At 46.5% G+C, this 24,656-nt stretch overlaps 1 protein-coding gene and 1 pseudogene across 2 annotated transcripts in view; both read right to left on the minus strand.

Moving 5' to 3' along the window:
* Gria1 (glutamate ionotropic receptor AMPA type subunit 1) overlaps positions 1 to 24,656 on the minus strand; it is a 311,889-nt gene that overhangs the window by 47,775 nt on the left and 239,458 nt on the right. The gene's annotated exons all lie outside the window — the stretch shown is intronic.
* LOC121456666 lies at positions 21,692 to 22,166 on the minus strand (annotated as a pseudogene).

Consider the following 24,656-nt stretch of genomic DNA (forward strand, 5'->3'; position numbering starts at 1 on the left):
AGTTTCAATGCAATGTCCATTAAATTTCAGCAAAATTCTTCACAGATCTCAAAAGAACAATACTCAAGTTCATATGAAGAAGCAAAAAACCCAGGATAGCCAAAACAATGCTGTACAATAAGGAACTTCTGGAGGCATCACAATCCCTGACTTCAAACTCTACTACAGAGCTACAGTACTGAAAACAGCCTGGTATTGGCATAAAAACAGACAGGTGGACGAATGGAACTGAATTGAAGACCCAGATATCAACCACACACCTACAAACACCAGATTTTTGACAAAGAAGCAAAAAATATAAAATGGAAAAAAGAAAGCATATTTAACAAATAGTGCTGGCATAACTGAATATCAGCATGTAGAAGACTGAAGGTAGATCCATATCTATCATCATGCCCAAAACTCAAGTCTAAATGGATGAAAGACCTCAACATAAAACCAACTACACTGAATCTGATAGAAGAGAAAGTGGGAAGTGCACTTGAATGCATTGGCACAGGAGACCACTTCCTAAACATAACCCCAATATTACAGACACTGAGAGAAACAATTAATAAATGGAACCTTCTGAAACTGAGAAGCTTTTGTTAAGCAAAGGACACGGTCAACAAGACAAAACGACAGCTTACAGAATGGGAAAAGATCTTCACCAACCCTACATCAGACAGAGGGCTGATCTCCACAATATCCAAGAACTCAAGAAATTGGTCATCAAAAGAACAAATAATCCAAGAAAAAATAGAGTACAGACATAAACAGAGAACTCACAACAGAGGAATCTAAAATGGCTAAAAGATTCTTAAGGAAATGCTCAACATCATTAGCCATCAGAGAAATGCAAATCAAAACAACTCTGAGATTCCATCTTACACCTGTAAGAATGGCCAAGATAAAAAACACTGATGATAACTTATGCTGGAGATGTTGTGGGGTAAAGGGAACACTTCTGCATTGCTGGTGGGAGTGCAAGCTAGTACAGCCCCTGTATGGCGATTTCTCAGAAAATTAGGAAACAATCTACCTCAAGACCCAGCAATACCACTTTGGGGTGTATACCCAAAGGATGCTCAATTGTACCACAGGGACATGTGCTCCACTATGTTCATAGTAGCATTATTTGTCATAGCCAGAACCTGGAAACAACCTAAATGCCCCTTGACTGAAGAATGGATAAGGAAAATGTACATTTACACAATGGAGTATTACACAGAAATAAAAAATAATGACATCTTGAAATTTGTGGACAAATGTTGAGTGAGGTAACCCAGACCCAGAAAGATAAATATTATTTGTACTCATAAGTGGCTTTTAGACATAAAGCAAAGAAAAGCCAGCCTATAATTCACAATCCCAGAGAACCTAGACGACAAAGAGAACCCTAAGAGAGACATACGTGGATCTAATCTACATGGGAAGTAGAAAAAGGCAAGATCTCCTGAGTAAATTGGGAGCATGGGGACCATGGAAGAGAGTAGAAGAGGAAGGGAGAGGAAGGGAGGGAAGCAGAGAAAAATATAAAGTTCACGGGGGGTGAGTTGCCCAGTGTGGATGCTAGGACCTGGACTGAGGTCCTCTGTAAGAGCAACAAGTTCTTTTGATGGCTGAGTCATTTCTCCAGCTCCCATAAGCTTATTTTTATTCCTCTGTCCACAATTTCTTTTCTTTTCTTTTTCTTTTTGTGAACACTGGCAGTTTGGTGATAGGTAGAAAGTCAAACACAGTAGTCAAAAGTCGGGAGTGCCAGATCATAAGAACTGGGTTCAAATCCCAGCTGTATCCTTTCTAGCTGTATGAACCTGAGTTGCTATCTTCACCTCTTGGAGCCTCCAGCCCCTCATGTATGGAATGAGCATGACTGGTTCAGGCCAACCATTAAGTAATTAAATAACATATTTTTCTTTTCTTTTCCTTTCCTTTCTGTTTTTCTTTCTCTTTTTGGTTTTTCGAGACAGGGTTTCTCTGTATAACAGCCCTACCTGTCCTGGAACTAGCTCTTGTAGACCAGGTTGACCTTGAACTCACAGAGATCTGCCTATCTCTGCCTCCCATGTGCTGAGAATACAGGCGTGCACCACCACCACCTGGCAAATAGTGTAGTTTTCAATTCACTAATTTGTTGGGTGACAGGAGTCTAGAACAGTGAAGGAAAACTGGCCAATGAAAGGCTCGTCTAATGGGTTATGTTAAGGATGATAGTTAGTGTCAATTGCCAACTCAATATAATTTGGATTCATCTTAGCAGGGCACCTCAATGAGAGATTGTTCAGATTGGGTTGGCCTCTAGCCATTCAAGTGAAGAACTTTCTTAACTGAGCGAATTGATATAGCTAAGACCTGGCCACAGAGAATGGCATCATTACTTAGTCAAGGGTACCCTGGACGATATAAGATGGAGAAAGTGAGCTAAGCAGCAGCATGCATTCCTTGCTCTCCGCTTCTTGACAACGGATGCAATACAACCTGATGGAGGAAGGTCATTGGTTAAGTAATAAAGAAACTGCTTGGCCTCATAGGTTAACACATAGGTGGGAGGAGTAAACAGAACAGAATGCTGGGACGAAGAGGAAGTGAGCTCAGAGGCCATGCTCCCCTCTCCCGGGCAGACACAATGAAGCAAGCCACCAGGTCAGACATGCTGAATCTTTCCCAGTAAGCGCACCTTGGGGTGCTACACACATTATAAGAAATGGGCTAGTCCAGGTGCGAGAGTTAGCCAAGAAGAGGCTAGATATAATGGGCCAAGCAGTGTTTAAAAGAATACAGTTTGTGTGTTGTTATTTAGGGGCATAAGCTAGCCAGGCGACCAGGAGCTGGGGCAGCAGGAACACAGCCTGCAGCTCCCACTACAACAACCAGGTGTTTAAGTCACCTGCTACCATGGCTTCTCTGCACTGTAGTACTGTAGCTTGTGGCTGGGAACAAGAATAAACCCTTCCTTCTGTAAGCTGCTTTGTCAAGGTATTTTATCCCAGCAGCTGCCAAAGAAACAAAGGCTGAGCTGAAGGATGGAGCATAGTCTAGAAGGGCGACTAGTCTGTGAGCATCTGCTTTAAACAGAGAACGCAGCCTTGGAGAACCAAGGCAGGGAAGGGTGTCATGCGATTAAAGTGATGAGCACCATAGAACCTGTATGGAAAGGGAGGAGGGTCTAGATGAATCAGGGCGCCGAGCTCAGGTGTGGACCCCTCTGAGGGGCATCTCCTCCTGCCGGGTGCCTCCGTGCTCTTTTCTAATTTCTTGGAAACTCTTACTCTGGTCAGGCCCTTCCTACCATCTCAGCCTCACTTTGTTACTACACCAAATTATGAAGCCACTGAGGGATTTTAGATTCTGTCATCATCCTCTATAACCCAATACAGTTCCAATATCTGTTGAAGGAACAGGAAGCTTCACATGCAATCCATCCCGCTTTCCCGAGCTATCTATAGAAGAAAAGAAGTGAGTGCTTGCTCTGTGACTCAATAGACTTCATTGCAAAGCTTTAGAAGACTATTTTGGAAGAAGTGATAATTCAGACACATCTCCAGTTCTCACACGGTTATAAAATCATGTTCCTTCAGATAGCTTTGCAAAGTGATTGTCGGAGAACAGATTATGTATGACACAAAGTTCAGGTAATAAAGTTTGTTTCTTTAAGTGCATTGTAAAAAGCCAAAGTTCCCACCAACTTTGGCAGGTTCCCACCACTGATGAATCACTAGCCGAGATCTCTCCGGGTCGTTACAGATACAGCATCTGCTCTGTTCATCCCATTTCTTCCTCAAGAGCTTCCGCTCAGCTTAGTCTCCCTCCAACAGCAACAAGGGTGGAGACCAATCTGACTCTGACCCTGCCCTAGGTCGTACAACTGGAGGAAGAGGCTCCATGGTACCTTCCTTCTAGTGTTCAGGAGACTGAGGAGGCAGGTTCTTCCTTCCCACCCTCAGGAGATGAAGGTCTCCTTCCCTATCTTTAGATATGGAAACAGCCCTTCCTGGAGAAGGCGGGAGATTCTTTCTCATCAGGACCCGATTCTTGGTGACCGTCTCTACCACTCCTCCTCATCTCTGTGGTCCATGCAGCCAAGAGCATGTATTATCGTGTTCCCATGTGCATGGTATTACTCTAGGCTATTCTCAGTTACAGATGGGAGTTGAGCTGTGTGTGTGTGCTGAACTCTGCTCATCCACTGAACTTAAGGCCAGGGTCTTATCTAGTGGGATCTTATCTACTTCCAGTCATGGAACTCTTAAGAAGAAACTTCTCCAGAGTCAGAGAGATTGGAAGTGCATGTGTGAGGGCTGGTGCCAGGGATGGTTTCCACCATCAAGATGACACGGGTTCAAGGCCCCAGTCCAGAGAAATCCCCAAAAGCTGAGTGGTTCCCACTCAATCAGCAACCAAGAACTCCCGTCGTTACTAGGAAGTAAATTCTGATGGCAAAGGGGATGTGTGGAAGAGGATCCACCCAGGTAGGAACTCAGTGGCCCTCAACTCCAGTGCAACCTTGTGAGTCCCCAGTTGAGAACCAAGTCATAGCATGCTAGCTCTGGTTCCAGAACTAGGAGGTGTTGAGTGAGGTTTAAGCTGTCTTTGGGGTTGTTACAAAATCATATAACGTGAATGTAGGCTGGCTGCCATACACACAAAGCATTACAAACTTGCCTCAAATATCTCCCATGTCTTCCATTTGAAGATGTCTGCACCGTTTGAACATGTCTCCATGTTTAATAAATCCTTAACTTATTTCCTCTCCTCCTTCTCTCCCTCCCCTTCTCTCTCCCTCCCTCCGTCTTTTCCTCCCTTCCCCCCTCCTTTCTTTGCTGCAGTGTTGTGTGGAATCCAGAGCTTTGTGCACGAGAGGCACATGATTCACCACTGAGTCACTCCCCAGTCTCAACTTCTAGGAAGCACGGTAATTAAGAAGTAAGGAGAAGGGGCTGTTGCTGGGCTGCTTGGGTTCAAGGCTAAGCTACAAAGGTGAGGCCATGACTTTGGATGAAGTGCGGCATCAGAAGGAAGAAAATTTGCCCCCAAAGATACCCAAGTCCTAATTCCTAGAACCTGTGGCTACGTTGCATTAAATAGCCAAAGGGGACTTTTGGAGAATTCAAGTTAGGGACTTTAAGATTCATCTGGTGGCCACTAGGTCGTTAATTTGGCTCCTGAAAGAGGGAGAGGAAGGCAGAAGGGTTGGTCAATGCGATATGACAGAGGGTGAGGTTCTGCACGACCAGCAGAGGGAGAGGAGAGGATCAGGGTGACAGGATGCTCTGTGGCACAGGGGTGAGACCCACATAGCTAGCAGAGAGCCATCAGGGCTGAGGGTGCTGTTTTGGAGTCAGAAACAGTCCCTAGCTACAGACACCAAGAGAACAAGCATGTTCTTACAACCACAGTGACTAAAATTTGTCCACAACCCAAACAGGCCAGGAAACAGATCTTCCCCGACTCACAATAAATCCCAGGCAGGAATACCACCTGGCCAGATAGCAGCATCTTAGTCCTCTGACATCAGTACTAGACTTTCTACCTGAGAACTGGAACCTAATACATTTGAATTGCTTCAAGATGCTTTGTCCTGTCATGGAAATAATAGAAAAGCAAACACCAGGGTGGGGCAAATGAACCCCTGTCAATCACAGTACAGAGACTAGCCTGGAAAGGTGCCAGGCCACGCCTCCCTTCTCACCACCCCAGCCAGGCCCTCCTCCCTCCTCCTTCCTGGCAGCCAACAGCTGGCACTCTCAGCTTCCCATGGTGCTTCTGAGCAGATGTTCTCAAGCGATTCTCCCACCTCAAATTCTGTCCCAGAAGGTGTCTTCTCCACGAAGCCTCTCCCGGCTTCTCCATCAGGTCAGTCCCTACAAACGCCAAGACTATCTTGGTGCATTTTGGTAGATGATACATTTACTTAAATTCTACGGTGACATGAGAAAAGTTTAGCAGTGTGTTTTAGGACACTTTCTTGTCCATTTTATTTTCTTCTTCTCATCATGCCTTCCTTATTTCCCCAAAGACCGAAGCTATCCTTATGTGTACATTTATTAACACACTGTTAAACTTTCCTCATGTCACCTTTATAAAAAGGAATGTGCAGCTTTAAATCCCAGGCAGTATTTCTTTAGAAACTTGCTCATTTCCTGAATTACCAGCATACACGCAGTAAGGTTCCAAGGCAGGCTTTGGGGTAATGGTAATATTCAGCCCATTTCTTCCCACAGCTCAGAGTTGACCTTGGGTTTTACGGCTCCAAAGGCCACAATCTTTTGACCAGTCATACTGACATCACCTGGAAGATGGCTCAGCAGGTAAAGGTGCTTGCTGCCAAGCCTGATGACCTGAGGTTGGTCCCTGAAGTGCACGTGGCGAAAGGAGAGAACCAAATCCCCAACGTTGTGCTCTGACCCCCAATGCATACTATGACATGCATACATGCACACTTGCAATGAAATAAACAAAAATGGAAAACATAGCAAACTCTTGCTTCAGCCCAGGCCTCCTAATAGAAGTTGCATCTTAGGAAGATTCTTGGATATGATAATGTTTCGGAAGCGACGGGTAAGGGCACACTGAATAAGCATCCTGAATAGGATACGCTGTGTCACTGGACCCCGGGAATGAGTGAATAGAACAGGTTGTTGAATATTTAATTATTTAATGCTACTCCCAAACTAAAAAATTCACTCCTGAGCTCAAGGATATCAGATCTTGTTCCACCCTCATTTCTTTGTGTGTGGTGTGTATGTGTGTGTGTGTGTACAGGTGTGTATAAATTTGTGTTCATGCGTATAGAGGCCAGAGGTATCCATCAAGTGTCTTCCTCCATTGCTTTCCACTTTAGTATTTGAGGCAGATGGCTCAGCGGTTAAGAGCACTGTCTGTTCTTCCAAAGGTCCTGAGTTCAATTCTCAGCAACCACATGGTGGCTCACAACCATCTGTAATGAGATCTGGTGTCCTCTTAAGGAAGAGACCTGATCAGTCGTCCTCATCAACTTAGACCATGAAACCCAATATGGACAAGTTCAACAGAACTGCCATATACAGGCTGCCCATGCATGCTTCAGCATTGCCAGGGCATAAATTTCATTTTTTTTCCTCACTGAACCTGCAATTTACTAATTGCAGCTAATTGCAAATCCAAGAATCCCCCTGTCTCCGCCTCCCCAGTGCCGGGATTACGTTCACATGCCTCCATGCCCGGCTTTGACAGTGAGTGGTGGGATCCAAACTCAGGTCCTCACGCTTGTGTGCCAGGGACTTTACCCACCGAACCACCTCCCTGGCTCCCCAAATGCTATTTCTCTTGAGGAATCCTCTACTAACTAGCCAGGGCCCGAGACCCTGTCCCCTCCTGACACATTCCCGTGCTAACGCTGATGGATTGTATTGTTCACAAACGCGCTCAAATAAATTTGTGGGCTTTCGAGGTTTCAGCAAATGATGGACTTATTCGATTTTTGCCAGCACAGCTTTGATTTATCGAGTGTGGGGCTTTGTTTGGCTGCCACAGTGGGGGAACCTTGTTTATCCTCTTCGGAGCCACATGGCTTCATCATGGTTGACATAAACAGAAATGGAAAACTCGCAGGATGAAATGGAATAGAATTTTGCACAGAACGGCTTTTGTTCTGTGGTTCAAGGTTATGGATGAATTTGCTTTTTTTGTATCATTTTTATGTCTATTACATGTGGAGAGCTGGGTGATTCTTGGCTCAGTTGACACCCCTAATTTAACTGCTCCCCCCAATGTCTGTTACTCAGTCAAACCCTTAGGCTCAGTGGCTAAAAATGAACTAACAAAAAACCCAACTTTTCAATTTTCTACTCTTAGGCTATGCCCATGCAAGTCTAGTTTTCCTCCTGCATTAAGGTTAAAAGCAAATAAAGTATATATGTTCTGAATGCAAAATAAATTCCTTTATGCTCCCCACCACCTGCCCTCTCTTCTGAAATACAACTTCTTTTAGGTTGATTTAGAGTAAACCAACTCATTCTTTCCTGCCTTTTTTTTTTCTTCTAGAAATCTCCAGAGTTTTCTGGGCTTGCTAAGAATGCCTTTTCTATGCACAGGTGTCCCAGACATCATCCATCATGTTCAGTGTTGTGAGACGCTACACATAAAAATGGGTGACACAGAATCTTGGTTATTGGCTTGCTCTGGGCCCTTGATAAATGTCACTGCTGTTGCTACTCTGTGAGATCCCAGCATCTCACATCTGGAAAGTACTGTTAACAATATTTCTTGTGAACTTCTAGGTGGAAGTAACGGGACAGGAGGAGAAGCTTCGGGCACTTTCCTATTTCATCCGGTACTCCATAGTATAAAAAGGAACCAGCACACACATGTGGTTAGTCGCTTAGCATGTGCATACTGCAATGGTTTCTCTGTTCTGAGGGACTCCCCACCCCAGCTTAGATATCCTTCAGAGGACAAGGTTGACAACAGCAGAATAGGACTTTGAGAAGAGCCTGGACCCAGTTGTCACCAGGAGGAGGGGCAAGTATAGAGGGTGATCATGAGGGAAGCATGGGTATCTCAGGTGTCTCAGCCACATGGCTGACCACCTGGCTGGAGGAGGTAAGTCTGAACTCTGAATACTTGGCTGACCTTGTTCCTGCCCCCTCTTCCCTATATAATCTGGAGGGGAACTAGAAAGCAGATTTAGAGAATGTGGGTCCACTGTCTTAGATTGTCGACTCTCTGAACAAAGCCGTTTTCAAGATCTGAGTCCCGTCCCTTCTCACCAGTGTCTGTGAGTGACAGACCACTGTTCCAGTATATTCCAGTGTGGAAGGAGCCCCTGCACACAGTTTCACTGTACAATCGTCCTGCCTCTGCCCCAGTGCCAGTGGTCAAGACTTGTCCTCAAGCTCTGTGAATTGGGGTGGGTGGGGTGGGGTGAAGACACAGAAGTATGAGTGGAACTGAATTGAGGTCCCAGGTACATGCCTGCACGTATGTGCAACTGCTCCATGAGAAAAGGGAACACAGCAGGGAAGAGGATAGTCTTGAAGTAGAACACACAAGTTCAGTAGGCTATCCATGTGTTAAAATAACAACCTGTCTCCTTCATTCCGTGTGTGTGTGTGTGTGTGTGTGTGTGTGTGTGTGTGTGTACAGAGGCCAGAGATCAACCTTAGGAGTCATTCCTCAGATACTGTTTACTTTTTTTTGAGACAGTATCTCTCCTTGTTCTGGAGCTCAACACCGGTTAGGCTGGCCTGCCAGCAAGTCCCAGTTATGCTGGGATCACTGGTGGATGCTACCATACTGGTGAGTGCTAGATATTGAACTCAGGTCCTAATGTTTGCACAAAAGTACTTTCCTGCCTAAGATACCTCCCCAGTCTGTCTTCTCCTGTTTCCTTTTCATTTGTTTGTCTGAGACAAAAGAATATTTCCCCAGCTATGAGGAAGTAAAGGCTTCTGTGTTGGCGAGTATTGGTCTCAACTTGACCCCATCTGAAATCACCTAAAACCCAAGTACCTGGACATATCTGCAGGGGATTTTCGTTTTTGGATCCTTTGAGGTGGGGAGACCCACCTTAAAATTTAGGCCGTAGTTTCTGATGGCATCCCCATAAAACGACACAGAAGAAGGAGGCTTTTGCTTTTTGCCTGCTTGCCCTCATTCTCACTGGCCACTTCATCCGTCCTGCTGCTGAGGGTGGCCCATTCCCTAGGGAAGGGTCCTCAAATGTATCTAGCCAACCCTGAATCTTGATCTAGCTGAGCATAAAAATACAAGCAATCAGGCAGTCTTTATGTGCTTATGTCTCTCAGCTCTTGACTGTGGATCTGCTATGACAAGCTGTTTGAGTTCCTGCCTTGACTTCCCCTCAGTGATGGGCTGTAGGAATTGTGAACTGAAACAAGCCCTTTCCTTCCCTAAGATGCTGCTTGTCAGGGTGTTTTGTCAAAGCAACGGAAGTGACGCTCTAACGGAGACTTAGAAAGTTGCTTGTACCAGACACGAGATACTCAACAGCGACTGGGTACAGAAGGAGTACTGTCACCAGGGAAATGCAGAGTCAAGCCGTAACGCGGCATGATGACAGACTTGGATAAAATAAAAAAGGAAAATGTGAAGTAACTGGAACTCACATGCTCTGCTGACAAGAGTCTAAATTTGTGTAGTCCTTATGAAACAGCTTGGTAGAAGCTTCAATAGGAAAATGTACATAACTTGACTCAGGAATTCCACTCTTAAGTTATACACCCAAAGGAAAGCCACATATGTTCACTGAAGGATTTTGCAGGGCTATTCATAGCAGTCCTACGTAGACTAGCCTCATGATGGAGAAACTCACCAGTCCACCTTCAAAGACTATATCCATGGAGATGTTTGCTGTTGTCAACTTGACAGAACCTAGAATCACCTGGGAGATGCTGAGGGTGGCACCATTCTCTGGACGTGTCTATGGGGGATTACATTAACTGAGGTGAGATGACTTGCCCACTGTGGGCGGCACCGTTCCTTGGCTGGGAGCCTGGACTGTGTAAGTGGAGATGGGGAGCTGAGCAGTAGCATTAATGTCTCTGCATCCTGACAATGGATGGGTTGTGACCAGCTACCTCCAGGTGCTGCCCCTTGACTTCCCTGACCTGAGGGACGACATCCTTGAACTGTGAGCCACGATAAATTCCTCTCCCTTGCGTTGCTTTCATCAGAGTGTTCTATGTCAGTAACAGGAAAAGAAACTGATATTTACAGAATGGAGCACTGTACCACAATGAGGTTGAATGGACCTTGACTGTACAGGAAAATAAAAGTAAAGAGGAAGAAGAAGAGGAGGAAGAAAAAGAAGAGGAAGAAGGAGGAGGAGGAGGAGGAGGAAGAGAAAGGGGGAACTTTCATATAGTTCTGTATATACCTGTACATGTAGTTTCACATGGAGGCCATAGACTGATGTCAGGCATCTCCTGTTACTCTCCATCTTATTGCTTGTGTGCGTATGAATGTGTGTGCATGTGGAAGACTGTGGTTCAGGTAAAGCGTCTTACTCAGTTGCTCTCCCTGTGTGTGTGTAAGAATGTGTGTACATTCATGTCTGGAATGGAACAAAGACATTCATGTGATGTGTGCATGTAGATTAAAGGACAGCCTTGGGTGTTTCTCCTTGTGTTGGCTAGTTTTATGTCAGCTTAACGTATGAACTAGAGTTAACGAGAGGAGAAAACCTCAGTTGAGAAAATGGCTCCATAAGATAGGGCTGTAATGCGTTTTCTTAATTAGTTATTGTTGAGGGAGGTCCCAGCCCATTGTGGGTGGTTCTCTCCCTGTGCTGGAGGTCCTGGGTCCAAAGGATTGGCCTAGCAACCCATGGGAAGTAAGTTAGTAAACAGCACCCCTCTATGTCTCTGCATCAGCTCCTGCCTCCTGTCCTGACTTCCTTCAGTGATGAACATTGCTGTGGAAGTGTGAGCTGAATAAACCCTTTCCTCCTCAACTTGTTTTTTGGACATAGAGTTTTGATTCCACCATAGAAAACCCTAAGACAGTCTTCACCTTCCATTTTGCTCAAGGCAGTTGTATCTCTTGGCTGCTTGTTTGCTGTATGTATTGATCAAGCTTTCCTACAAGCTCTTGTAGCCTTTCCTTTCTACATGCATCTCCCTACAGGAGAACAGGATTTCAGAGGCTCTCGCTGTACCTGTAGTTTTCGCTTGGGTTCTGAGAATTCGGACTCGGGTTCTCATGCTTGCATAGCAAATGTTTTTACCCAGTAAACTGTCTCCCCAGCCCCCACTTTAGTTTCATAGGCAAGAGCTCACTGAACGCTATATTGATTAGTTTCATAGGCAAGAGCTCACTGAACCCCGGATTGATTAGTTTCATAGGCAAGAGCTCACTGAAGCCCGGATTGGTCAGTTTGACTCAGCTGACTGGTAGTGAGTTCTAGAGATCTGCCTATCTCTGCCCTCCCTGGCCCTGGGGATGCAGATTGGACTCTCTGTGTCTGGCTTCTAGCTCCATGCTGAGGATCCAAGTTCAAGTCTTCAAGCTCACACAACAGGCACTTTGCCGGCCGAGCCACTTGCACAGCCTCTGAGCCAGGTTTGTATGAGTCTTATGTGTACTTATCTGTTTCTGTTACATCTTGGTAGGACTTATAAACCTAAGCACAGCTGTGTCAATGGGGATGATGTGAAGCAAAATTCACCCCCATGAAGATCTTCCCTTGCTCATTGTGTTACCTCTTAAAGCCAGAGTTAAAGTTCTTCAGATGGAAAATAGGCGAACTTTAAAACAACAATACTATAAACGCTGATGTAGGATCTGTACTAGGAAAATGCACAGCTTCCGGGCTCAGTCCATGGCTCAGTGGGTAAGGGAAGGCCCTGCTCTTGCAGAGGACCTGAGTTTGGTTCCCAGCACCCACATTTGGCAGCCTACAAATGTTTGTGACTCTAGGTCCAGCGGGTACAGCACCCTCTTATGGCCTCTGCTGATACCTGCATTCACAGGCATGTACAGACATATACACACAATCAAAAATAAAATGAAAATCGTAAAAAAAAAATACAACTTTCCTTCATCCCTGTGGGATTTCTTGGGATACACTGTGCCCTGAGAGCCGCTGGTTCTCTGGAGAGGGAGGGTGGGACTGCTTCTGTTACACACCGAAGCAGTTCCTTATTTTCCCTCCAGGGTCATATGGGGAATGAGGAACAGCCTTCTAGCAATGACCATTTATCTTTTAGGGTCAGCACAGATAGCATGAGAGACCATGACATAGCTAAGGTATTCCCTGTGCCTTGATCTCATCTTAGCAAGCCTCTAGCTATCATGGAAGCAGGAGCCTGGTATTTCTTTCTGTGTGTACACCTCCTGGGTCCTCAGAGGGCAGGCTGGTGTAGGGCTGTGTGGCACTCTCTACAGAGGACCATCAACTTATTTCGACTGGAATCTGGGCCTTTCAGGGTCACCTGATACAGCTGTGTCTTCTGATAGCTGTCCTGGCCCATCTAGTTCCTGCACTCCCCAGCTGTGGGGAACACGTGCCTTCTCTGCCAACCCTCCGGCTTTAGTCCTCTGTGCAAGTGACACACACGACACGAGCTACTTCGCTCAGCCTGGCTAGCCGTCTTTGCTTCCCTGCTGTTGCCAGCAAGCAAGCACTAAACACAGAGACCCTTGGCATTAGGAGGAGGAGGACTCTGGGCAGTCTTTTAAGGAAAAGAACACGGCAGCGGTTGGAGTGTGGGTGGGGTGTAGGGCAGTTGGTAGAATCCTTGCCAAGCGTGCAGGAAACCCTGGATTCTTGCATAGACTGGGCATAGTGGTGCATGCCTGCAATCCCAGCACTCCCAAGGTAATTGCAGAAGAACCAGGGGGCTAAGGTCAACATGAGCTATGGGAGTTTGAAGTTAACCCAAATGCTGTCTCACAAACAAAATAAAACAAGATGCAAAAGCTGTGTCCTAGCCCTTCTCAACACTCAGGCTTGGTACAGGGTTTGCTGGAGCACTCTCTTCCCCTCTTCCCCTCCCCTCTCCCTTTCCCTCCCTCTTCTTCCCTTTCCTCCTTTCCTCTCCTCCATCCCTCCAGAGCTTGAAGGCTGTTCACATGTAAACATTAGAATAGTCTTTTACATAATGCCCATCAGGGGAAAACTTGCTTCATTGAGGAGGGCCAGATTATAAAATGCTCAGCTAACTGACCGAGGCCGTGAGAGCCCTCTGGACCTTGTTTTTCCCCAAATCTAAAATGAGTTGATTACAAGAGAAACTGCATGGCTTTCAGAATGCAGTGTATAGATTCATAGATTCATTAAGGACGTAAGTAATGGATTCATTAGCTTAATAATCACTGACCTCTATTGTGGACACAGTGATAAACACTGACAGTGTAGAATCTTAGTATTGACTATAAGTCTCATTAGTATCTCTACCTGGGAAGAGAGAGGACATACACCTTCTGCGAGAGACTATTACACAGCAGGCACAGGCTAAGTTCTGAAAATGCCCTGTCCCATCTAACCTTTGAAGTCCCCCCCCCCACTATCACTATTTTATATGTAGCAGATTAAAACTGGCAAAAATGGCCACAGGAACCCCCTCATTTAGCATGTTTTGCCTACAGCATCCCAAACAAAGCTGACAGCTGAAGAATACCACTGGAAGGGTTATAACACGCTGCGTGCTTCATTGACTACAGAACCTGTCTCAGTCAGTCTTGGGTGAAGAGAAAACTGGTCACGCAGGGGCAAAAGCAGGGGCCGAGAGAGCCTGCAGGAATGGAAGAGAGCTTGATTCGGTAGCATGGGGTCACTGTGGGGGTGGGAGAATGGATGAGTCGAGTCAGGCAGGCAAGGTACACTGAGTCAGTTTCTGCCCAGGTGACAGAGGGGCCAAGAGCTTGGCCAGGTAGAGACAGGTACCAGGTCAGCCCAGAGAACTCTTATCAGGGAATAAGCGGTGGTGGGGGAGGGGCAGGACAGCAGACAGGAAAATGAGGATGGTAAAAGAAGAGCGAATTCAGACCTGAAGCCCTTGTCTAATCAAGGAGTGTGAGCTTCGTCTTCCGTTTCCATGTAAGAGAGATCCTGTGATGTCGGTAGAAACGGATGTTCCTTTGTCAATCTGAGGAAACCGAGGCTAGACTGTTGAGTGGCTTTAGAGCTTACTAAATGGTAGATCTATGATCAAACACAAATGTGTCTGGACGTGGGCTACCTGATCTGAACAGAGCCATCTCGCCATCTTTGCCTGCCCGGCCCTCCCTGCCTGCTCTCTGCTTGCTCGCCTGAGACTGTGTAACCCTGGAGGCAAGCAGATCACCAATTCTGCTCTCAGAATCACTCAGATGCACATTCCACCTTATTATTTACTATTTTTTTGCTTGCATTGGGTCTTTTGCTTTGCAAACTCAGAGGCTGGCACACATGCTTCCTGCTTCTTCAGATCTACCATGATGCCTGTAGTATGACTCTCAGCCCAGAGCTTTTAAAACGCTACATGTCCTGCCCCTTATAGCACCATGAGCAAGAGTCAAGAAACTGGAACTACTAAAGTATGTAACAACGGACCATTGGACAGGAAAAATGTGGTGCATATGTACAATGGAATACTGTTTCTGTCATTTTCCAAAGCCTGGAAGGAACTGGAGATCCCTGTCTTAAATGAAATCAGGCAAGAATGGGAAGATATTTGGAGCTTAAAGAATTGACTTTACAGAAGGTGAGATCAGAGTAGTGGTTGCCAGAGGGCGGGGAGAGTAGAAAGGAGGGAGAGATGGGGAAATGATCAGTGGATAGCTAGACAGAAGCAAGATGCCCTGGCGTGCTGTTGACCGTAACAGGGTTCAGGGTGACATTGTGCAGTGTGCACATTTCAAAGGCTAGGAGAAAACATCCTGAGTACCTTTACCTAAAGAACACAAGAAGTGCTCGAGGAGAGAGGCGCATTTAACTTGATGTACACATTATACAGTGTATATGTGCTTGAGAATATTACATGGGCTGAGTTTGTAGAGTAGTTGCCCAGCAGATGTGAGGTTCTGGGGTCACAGGAAAGATTATGTGACAGTCCATCAGTATGCCATTTCTATGTATTTCTTGTTTCTATTCATAAAACACTGGTTTAATGGATCTTTACTTTTATCTGTGATAGAAATTATATCAATAAATCATAATATACAAATATTGTACATATTTTTATAATCAATACAAATATGCACACACACACAGGTACACACACACCTCAGAAAGACCACAGAATAAAATAAAGCCCTTTCTGTTTTTTACTCCCCATTCCCAGAATGGGACTTTCAAGAAATAGAAGGTTGAGTGTTGGTGTCCCCACAGAAGGCATAGTGTCTTTCTGGCTGACGTCCCTCCTGCTGGCTTCTGAGTGGCTGTGATCAGCCCCTTCTGGGGTATCTGACAGGACTCGGGATCCCAGATGTCAGAATGGCTAATGATGCTCCATCCAGGATGGGCTGAGCCTTACATAAATGAGAGTTGCTTCCTGATTTCCTGCTTGTGATACTGAACAACTGGGACTTTCTAAGGTGTCACTTAACGGCCTTATAGTATGCCACAGGCACCCAGATATCATGATATGGCATGCATCATTTAACCGATAAACTCTGAGGCCATGGAGGGGATGGGAATGCCTTAACAGGTTCTTTTGCTCATCATACGCCACCTCGGTGCCTTTGCTCACAGACATCTGCCTAGAAGGTATGCCTCCTCTTCTTTGCTTTTGTAGAAACCTTACCTCATATTTCAAGGAACAGTCCCTAATTCCAGAAAGCCTCTCCTCACCCCAGAGAATGCTTCTCTTCTCAGAAAGCCTCTTGACCCAACTCAGTGGCCCTCAAGAGCTCAGCTCTCTTGTTGCTGAGTTCCAGAGAGACAGCACAAGGCCATGTCAAGAGTCTATAATTTGTTACCAGTGTGCTCTGCTTCTCAGCCCAGAACCCCCAAAGTCCTTACACAGCACTGTTACCTTAATAGCTGTGTGCTTTCCCACAGTCTAGGGACTGTCACTTTCCCTTTTCTGCTAGGTCTTTACTGATGGATGTGGGCTAGTTCTAGCTCTGTCGAACAACAGCAAGATAAGCATTCTTCTATGTATATCTGATTATGTGCACACAAATCTTTCCATAGGACGTGTGTTCTATTATTATTTCCAACTCCTTAATTTTAAAGCCATTTCTAATGGTTTCCTATCCACCTCACATCTAAAGACGAGAGCTCAAAGTATGTCCTCAGCAGCCCTGGGCTGGGACAGCAGGACCCTTCCTGTGCTGACAGTCACTTAATAGCTACATTAGAGAAGAGAGGCTGGTGTCTCTAAAATGGCTTCGTTTCTGCTCTGTCTCAACATCTCCCTCCCCCTAGGGGTGCATGCTGCCCTCACACTTGGTGGAGATGGAATATACTCCCCAACACCTCCTCCCCTCCCTCAGAAGAAAGTTTTTTAAACAACAGTAAATACATATAATAATATGTTGTATCATAAATACACATATTAATGGACTACCAAAACTAAAGCAAAGTGACTCCCCCACCTTGTTTTGAAAGGAGGGGGAGAAATCAGACTTCAGGAATATTGTAGAAGAATGCTGTAGAAGAGCTGTTTTTCTTTTACAAATTCTAACAGACTCCGGGATTCCTCAGTTATTGTTAGGAGGATTGCTGGGCTTCGAAGATGGCGGTAATTCAGATTCATCCTGTGCTGTCCTGAGTTACCCAGGTGGCTGGTAAGATCTTGGAAGTCTCTTCCTTCGACTGCTTTCTGCATAAAATGCAAGCAATGACCCAGTCCTGGGAAAGGCTTGCACTCAACCAGCAAGCATGCTGGGTGTTTGGAACCTGTAGCGCCTCTGCCTGGCTCTTTGTTTTCGTTGAGAGAAGGTCTCACTCTGCCACACACACTAACTTGGAACTCTCAATCCTCCCATCTGCTTCCCCAAGTCATGGGGTAACAGGCAGACATCTCCATGCCTTCCTCATACACAGTTTCCTGGGAGCCTCAGAGAAGAGGTTCCAGTCTCTGTTTCCTTAGGTCACGAAACTGGGTGACTAGAATTCAGAGCTCAAGAGTGTAAAATGGAAGCAGAGAGGCTTCAGGTGACAATGACAGACACAGTACATGGAGTATTTACTGTGTGTGAGTCCTGGCAGAGGAAGAACTTGGCCTCACCGGGAACTGCGTAATTTCACCCTGCAACACGGTGCTGCTTGGCTTCGGTTCAACTTCGAAATAAGCTGGAGTCATCTGGGAAGAGGGGCTATCAATTAAGGAATTGCCCACAACAGTGTATCCTGCAGGCAAGTCTGTGGAGCATGTTCTTGATTAATGATCGATATCAGGGTTGGGGGAGCCTGCTGTGGGCAGTGCCACCCCTGGGCAGGAGGTTTTGGGTGTAAGAAAGCAAACTGAGAAAGTCATGGGGAGAAAGCCAGTGAGCAATTTTCCTTTGTGATCTCTGCTTCAGTTCCTGTCCAGACTTCCCTCAGTGATGGACTATGATGTGGAAGGTAAGCTGGAATAAATTCGTTCATTCCCAGGTTGCTTTTGGTCAGCGTCTTATCACAGCAATGGAGAGGCAAGCTAGGGCAGCATCTCAATTAAGGTAGGTTTTAATATCTCTATTTTCTAGATGGGGAAACCAAGGCACAGAGATTTATGTTTTAAGTGTACACAGCTAGTAAAGTGTAGAGCTGATATTAATGTCAATTGGTCCTAGTCTGAGGGTCAGGTTCACAGGTATCTGTGCAAAGCATAGGTTCAGAAGGGTATTTAAGGTCATGAGGGGGAAGGGGACACACAGCATTATAGAGGGGGAGGAGCTGAGTGGGAAACCCAGCAGAGGTCCCTCACACCAAAGGTCCTGTAAGAGCACAGTGCCTGGGGCCCTTGGGAAGGGACATTTTGCTTGACTGGAGCCCTGCAGAAGCCAACACCCAGGAGGATGCAAACTTTAGATGAGAACTCAGACATGCTGGGATCATCAGGGGACTGTAAGACCCGTGGACTGACAGAGGTCTGAGGTAGTGTCCCTGAGTGCTCTGTTCCTAGTGCCTGTGATGGCACGGATCCTGCCTCTCCCTCAAGATGGGACTCCCTGCTTGTCCCAGCAGTAACTGCCCTCCTCACTGGGAGGAGCCTCTTCTGAGGTTACCAGGGTGCATATTTGCAGCCATGATCTAGATGTGTGACTTCTGTGTCTGTGTCCTTGACACTCCCCATAGTCTGCCGTGTAACTGGGCTTTTATTCACCTTCCACATCTCTGAAGCAAAGCTGGGGAAGGCAGGCAAGGCAGAAACTCTTCTGCCACAGTTGGATGGTGGTGCCTCGTGCTGAAGTAGAGCTATCAGTACCCCCTTACAGGAAACTGAACCTACCTTTGTGTTCTAGTTTTTCTCTGTCTGGAATTCAGTACTTCTTTCAGCCAAAACACTGGGCTTCTTGATCACAGATACTATTATCTCCAGAGAAGGCTCACAAAGCAACAAAGGGTCAGATCAGGGAAAATGTGGGCCCGGCAGACTTAGCCGCCCCCGGGTAGAGCCCAGGACACAGAGTAATGGGATTGGCTTTCTTTTAGTGCAGCTCCCACGCATAGCCTGACTTTTCCAATACATGAGAAAGAAAATAAAAACAAACAATCATATTTTACACATAGAACAAAAAAAATGGAGCAGAGTTATTTTTTAAAAATACAAAAGCCCAACATTGCAAGTCCATCTAAATGCACTAGTTACACAGCATGCAATCTATGCAAACACAGCTCTTCCAGACCCACAAGCCCACTGTGGGCTCAGCTGCATTTGATCCATAGATTCCTACAGTGAAGAGCATCCAGGATGAGGCAGGAGCCACCCTCTGTTGCCGACGTGTGCACCCACAGTTCACCGCTGCAGAAGTTAACTTGATTGACAAGTTGATTGGGTCAGGACATGTCTAGGGAACTCCTGAGGGACACCTTTGGGGGTGTCTATGAGGGCATTTTCACAGAGTACTAACTGATGGGGACACCTAGGTGGAAGGAGAGGGTCACAGGCTGTTCCCACCATCACGCCTTTGCCGTCCTGATGACTGGACACTCAGACTGTGAGCTCAGTGAAACCCATCCTCCATTAGGTTGCTTCTTGTGGGGCATTTGATCACAGCACAGGAAAAGCAAGGACTCCAAGCATGCCTTCCACCCTGTGCTGTCGAACTTACCCTCTGATTTTCTTCATGATTTTGGCCGAATTCTGTCCATCCCTGAAAGCCAGACTCCACCCCATGAAACTGGGCTGATGCTGTTGGGTGCCTTCCCATTAGGTCTGCTTCCCACCTCCTTGGACTGCACCAGGAGCTCCAAGGGAGGGATGCTAGTCCACCTTTTCAGTGACATACGCTGCAGCACCTGGCCACACCTGCCACACAGCAGGTGCTAAGGACACAGCCACTCTTAGAATAACTTTCAGAAAACAACCTGTTGTGATGCTGGTGTGGGATAAAAAAATGTCTCTTCTTCCATTCAACCGTTCAAACTGTGTGTTAACAATAAAATATGATGGCTCATTTCCAAGGTTCCTTGAGCCAGCTTAGAGCTAACTATGAACGAAGAGAGAACCCCAGACTGCTGCTGCTGTAGCCTGCCTGCTAGTCTATCCAATCCCCCAACTCCGATTCTGCCAAGCCACCCAATCCGCAAATGCAAAGCTTACTAACATCTGGTAAGCTTTAAAGTAAACAGGGTGTAAAATGCAGAGAACACGGACACTGGTTTTGTTTAGAAGACAGACATACACAACACGGGACAGAGCTAGAGTGTGGCTAAGAGTGTGTCCTCATGATCCCTCAGCCAATGAGAATGTGGGGGGGGGGGGTGCGGGTTTCAGACATTAAAAACTGCTCTTGGTACTACTGTCTGCTATTCTAGGCTTTGGGGGAATTCTAAAAGAAACTACCTCAATCTCAGCTCTCTAAGTCTCCAGAATTCTCACTATGAAATGAGAATCTCTAGTATGAAGTGAGGGTCTTTGTTTCTCACACCTTAAACCCTCAGAGCTACCTAAAGAAAGAAGCTTTGCCTCGCTCTTACTGAAGACTGGAGCTCCGGTTCCAGCGAGGAAATTGGGGTGACAGCAGAGACTTCTATCCAGAGCCCCGACATCCATTTGAATATTTCCAGGCCATTGTGAGAGCGTGGAAGGCAGTGACTCTTCCTTCTCCTCCGAGTTAGGAGGCTGGTTCAGTTCTCAGCAGGATGCTCAGCCTCTGGCTTTTTCATCCATGGGCAGCTTCAGATGGAGAAGTGAAGCAGCCCTGGGTTGGGGTCCCCTCCACAACCCCCATGATGGGGGAGACCTCAAACAGTCTATGTAATTTTTTTCTATGTCAGGTGGATTTGTTAACTTCCCAGTTTAACTCACATTCTTTTCCGACATACAGCCGTATGAATCTGAGGTCACTGTCCTGCAATGCACTAGCATGACTTATGCTTGCCGGTAACTCTCTACAACGCTGATGGAGGGACACTACAGACAGACCACTGTTTAAGCACACGCCCCCCCCCCCTTTGTATTAAGAGGCAAAGGGGCTCAAATAGGAGCCACAGAACACTGGACAAAAACTAAGTAAGAATAACCATGCTAATTTCCTACATCTGTTGCTCCTATCTTCACTGTATAGCCCAGGATGGCCTGCTGGAATTGCAGGCCTGTATTATCACATCCAGTTTCTCTTCTCTTTCAGATATTTAAATGCCTTCAGTGTGTCTGAGTTTAAATTCTTCCAGCTGAGATGGATGGAGTTATTGTCACAAGAGTCTAGGGTAGAGAGGTATAAGGCAAGCAAATGGCATCATTAGGTTCTGGCCATGCAGACACTTTAGTAAGACCAGACTACCCAGGCTGGCTGGGCTCAGAGGCTGACCCAGACCTTGTAGGTCATTCTTACTTTATTGGGTTCTAGTTTGTTCCGTTCCACTATTTCCTTGTTCCACTATTTTCTAATTAGGACAAGGTGAGAGGAAAGTTTCAATTAGTCTAAGACTACTCAGCCAAACCTCACACTGTCTTACTCAAATACTTTTACCCTTCTGAACGTACACCTAACTTCCACCTACAAATGTTTTAAAGATAAACAGTAAAGTCAGCTGAAAAAACAGGTGGGGCACAGGGTTAAGGACTGGCACCAACCACCCTTGGGCATGACTCTGGTGAGTGAGTCGCTCAGTGTTGGTGGGCAGGACCACCTAGTGAGTCTTCTCCAGGAAAGCCTTGAAGCGCCTGAGGCATGGCTGGTACACCACTTCGAAGTCAGAGTCATTGCCATAATAGGGATCTTCAACAATGAGTTGTTTCTGTGGATCATGGCTCCCAAGTAGCTCACTGTTAGCTTTGCAGTTTTTAACTTGATTACTTTTTCTATCAAATCTCTCAGATTGTTTTCATCCATGCAAGTATATAATCAAATGTGGCAAAGTCTTCTCTTGTAATCTGCCGTGCAGTGTGATTCATGGGGATGCCATGTTTTCTTATGCAGTTCTGTCCACGATAGTTGGGGGGGTTCCCCACTTCATAGGTGGATGTAGCCACACTGTCTATCCTCCAGTTAGCTGAAATATTTTCATCAGTTACCAATTTCCTGAAAACTGCTTCTGCACTGGGTGATCAGCAAATGTTACCGAGACACACGAACAACACCGACTTGGACCTAACCTCTGCCATCTTCCCGTACATACCCTGGTGCCCCCAAACAGTCCATGTTTATACCACACTGGCCAAGAATTTACAATCACATATCTTGTGCCCATCCTGCATGCTGGTGTTCCTCACTGATGGCAAGAGGGAGGCCGTGGAAGGGGGCTTTGCTCTTGGGAGTCACCTCACTTTGTGTGCTCTTCCTCACAGCCAGGAAAAGGTCAGGGCCTTTGCCTTTCCTGGCCTCAGATGAAGTATTTGCATCTGTGGCCGCATTTATCTGGCAGAGACAGACCCTGAGGTCTGAGCTTAGGCTGCTTTCTGGCACCATTTCTGGCTGCCTCACAGGCTTTGTTTCCTGAATTCCTAAGCTCGTCCTCTCCGGACAGAATCTGGTTCTGAGGTTTTCTCTTTGGAAGGCGGAAAGAGGCTTATGAAATACCCAGAATAACCCACCTGACTGCAGAACTTCTGGGTTCAGAGGTCTGAGGACCTGCGTGTGGAGGAGCTGATCACCTACCCCCAGTCCAGCGACCTACAGAGTGGACCACACATTTCTTCACTTCTGTCCTTGGAGCCTTGTGACAATGTCCCTTGCAGCAATTAACCTGGAGCCTCAGCAGGGGCTTGTAGGTTCAACACAGACAGATCTTGATGTCTCAGCCTGTTTCTATCAATACCCCACTTCCCTATCTGCCCCCATCATTCCAGTGACCTCGGGAGAAATAAGAGAAATGGGCTTGTAAGGTTCTGCCTGTCAGGGAAGGAGGGAGAGGAGGAGCTGGAAAGGGGGGGTTTCTCCCATCTCTCCTTGCTGGTGGCAAACTGGTTGCTATGGAGCTAGCCTGGGAACACAGTGATCAGGCTGTCATTGGTTGGCTTTTTGGCTTTCCTCCTTAGCCACTCTGTTCCCATGGTGAGTCGTTTATAGGGCCACCAACAAGCAAATGAGCTGGAGGGAGGGAATGCATGATACGGGGTTCTGGGACATCCCTAAAGTGCCATTACCCTGCCGCCTGTGACTTCTCGCTGGCTGTAATTATCTTCACCAGGTGGAGATAGTGTCCATGCTGAGATGGTATATGATCAGAATAAAAGGGAGCATTGTGAGGGTTGAATGATAACTTCCCGTTTCCTTCCTGCCCACCCTCTTCTCTTTAGCTAAGCTTACTTGAACCTACGGGGGTGGGGAGGCTGAGAAGAGAGCTGCAGGCAGTGGGACCTGGGTTCAGACTGTATGTAAGCGGGGTGGGATGCTGTGAATATCACAGGCCATGGGCACTTCCTGTCTTAGTGGCATATCCTGTTGGATAACATACCATGTCAAAAGCAACTTCCAGGAGAGAAGGCTTAGTTTGGATCACAGGTCTTGGGTGTGGTCTGTCATGCTGAGAAGGTACAGCAGGGGGAGCCGAGGCAGCTCCACTGAACTCAATCAGAAGGCAGAGAGTGGTGGGTGCTGGTACTCAGCTCACGCTCTTTTTATTCAGTCCAGGATTCCAGCTCAGGGAATGGTGCTACTCACAGTGAGTCACAGGGTCTTCCCACCTCTATTAATCAAGACAAGCCTCACAGGCATGGCCAGGGGCCATCTCCCAAGTCATTCTAGAATTTATCATGTTGGTAGTGGAGATAAACCCCTAATACCACCTTAGAGGAAAAACAAACCTACAAACCAAACCCATCAAGACCTCCCTCCTCCTCGGACTTCAGAGTGCTTGCCTGTGACAGTGGGGAAGGGAGAGCCCTAAGAACCTATTTGGGGCTGACTGTCTGGAGCCGGCCTTCCACAGTCTCTAAACACCCTTTCCTTCTGGTGTCTGTCAGCACATCCTCTGTCTTCCCAGCTTCATGTATCCACTCCATCATCAACTCCTGTCAACCCTGGGCAGTCTGTATCCATGACCACGGCCCTTATAATTTTTATCACCATCATTTCCCCTGGACAGCTGGGAAAGCCTCTGGTCTGGTCCTTCTGTGTCTGCCTTAAACTCCTCTCTGCCCCAGTTCATTTCCTTCATAGCTCCCCAGATGGTATTTAAGTATGCAAATCAACCTTTCTCTTGCTTAATGCGCCCTAACGGGCTGGCTATCCATTGATCTAGAGTAACACCCCACATCGATGCCATGGCCAGGGGTCCTCTGCCATCTGGCCTTGGCCCACCTCTTCAGTGCTGTCTCTCACCTCTGTTCTCTTCATTTACCATAAGCCAGAGGCACAAGCTGTTCTCCGAGACCTTGGGAGCCCTAAGGCGGGAAGCCTTTCTCCAGCAGCCTGTGTGCCTGTGTTTGCCCTTGGTTATCATGTCTCTCAGCTCTGGGCAGGCCGGAGCCTGCTTACTGAGCAGGTCCTCAGAGAAACAGTCTCCAGACACTTTAATTCCCCATACCTTAGCACTTACTTTAACAAGCTTATTATTATTGTTGTTGTGTGTGGTGTGTACCTTTGTGTGTGTATATGTATGACTGTGTGGACTATGCCTGTGTGTATATGTACATGCATGTATCTGTGGCATA

Source organism: Microtus oregoni, unplaced genomic scaffold (genome assembly GCF_018167655.1).
Source record: "Microtus oregoni isolate MIOR12 unplaced genomic scaffold, Mior012 000015F_ref0000493, whole genome shotgun sequence".
In the NCBI taxonomy this organism is placed as follows: Eukaryota; Metazoa; Chordata; class Mammalia; order Rodentia; family Cricetidae; genus Microtus; species Microtus oregoni.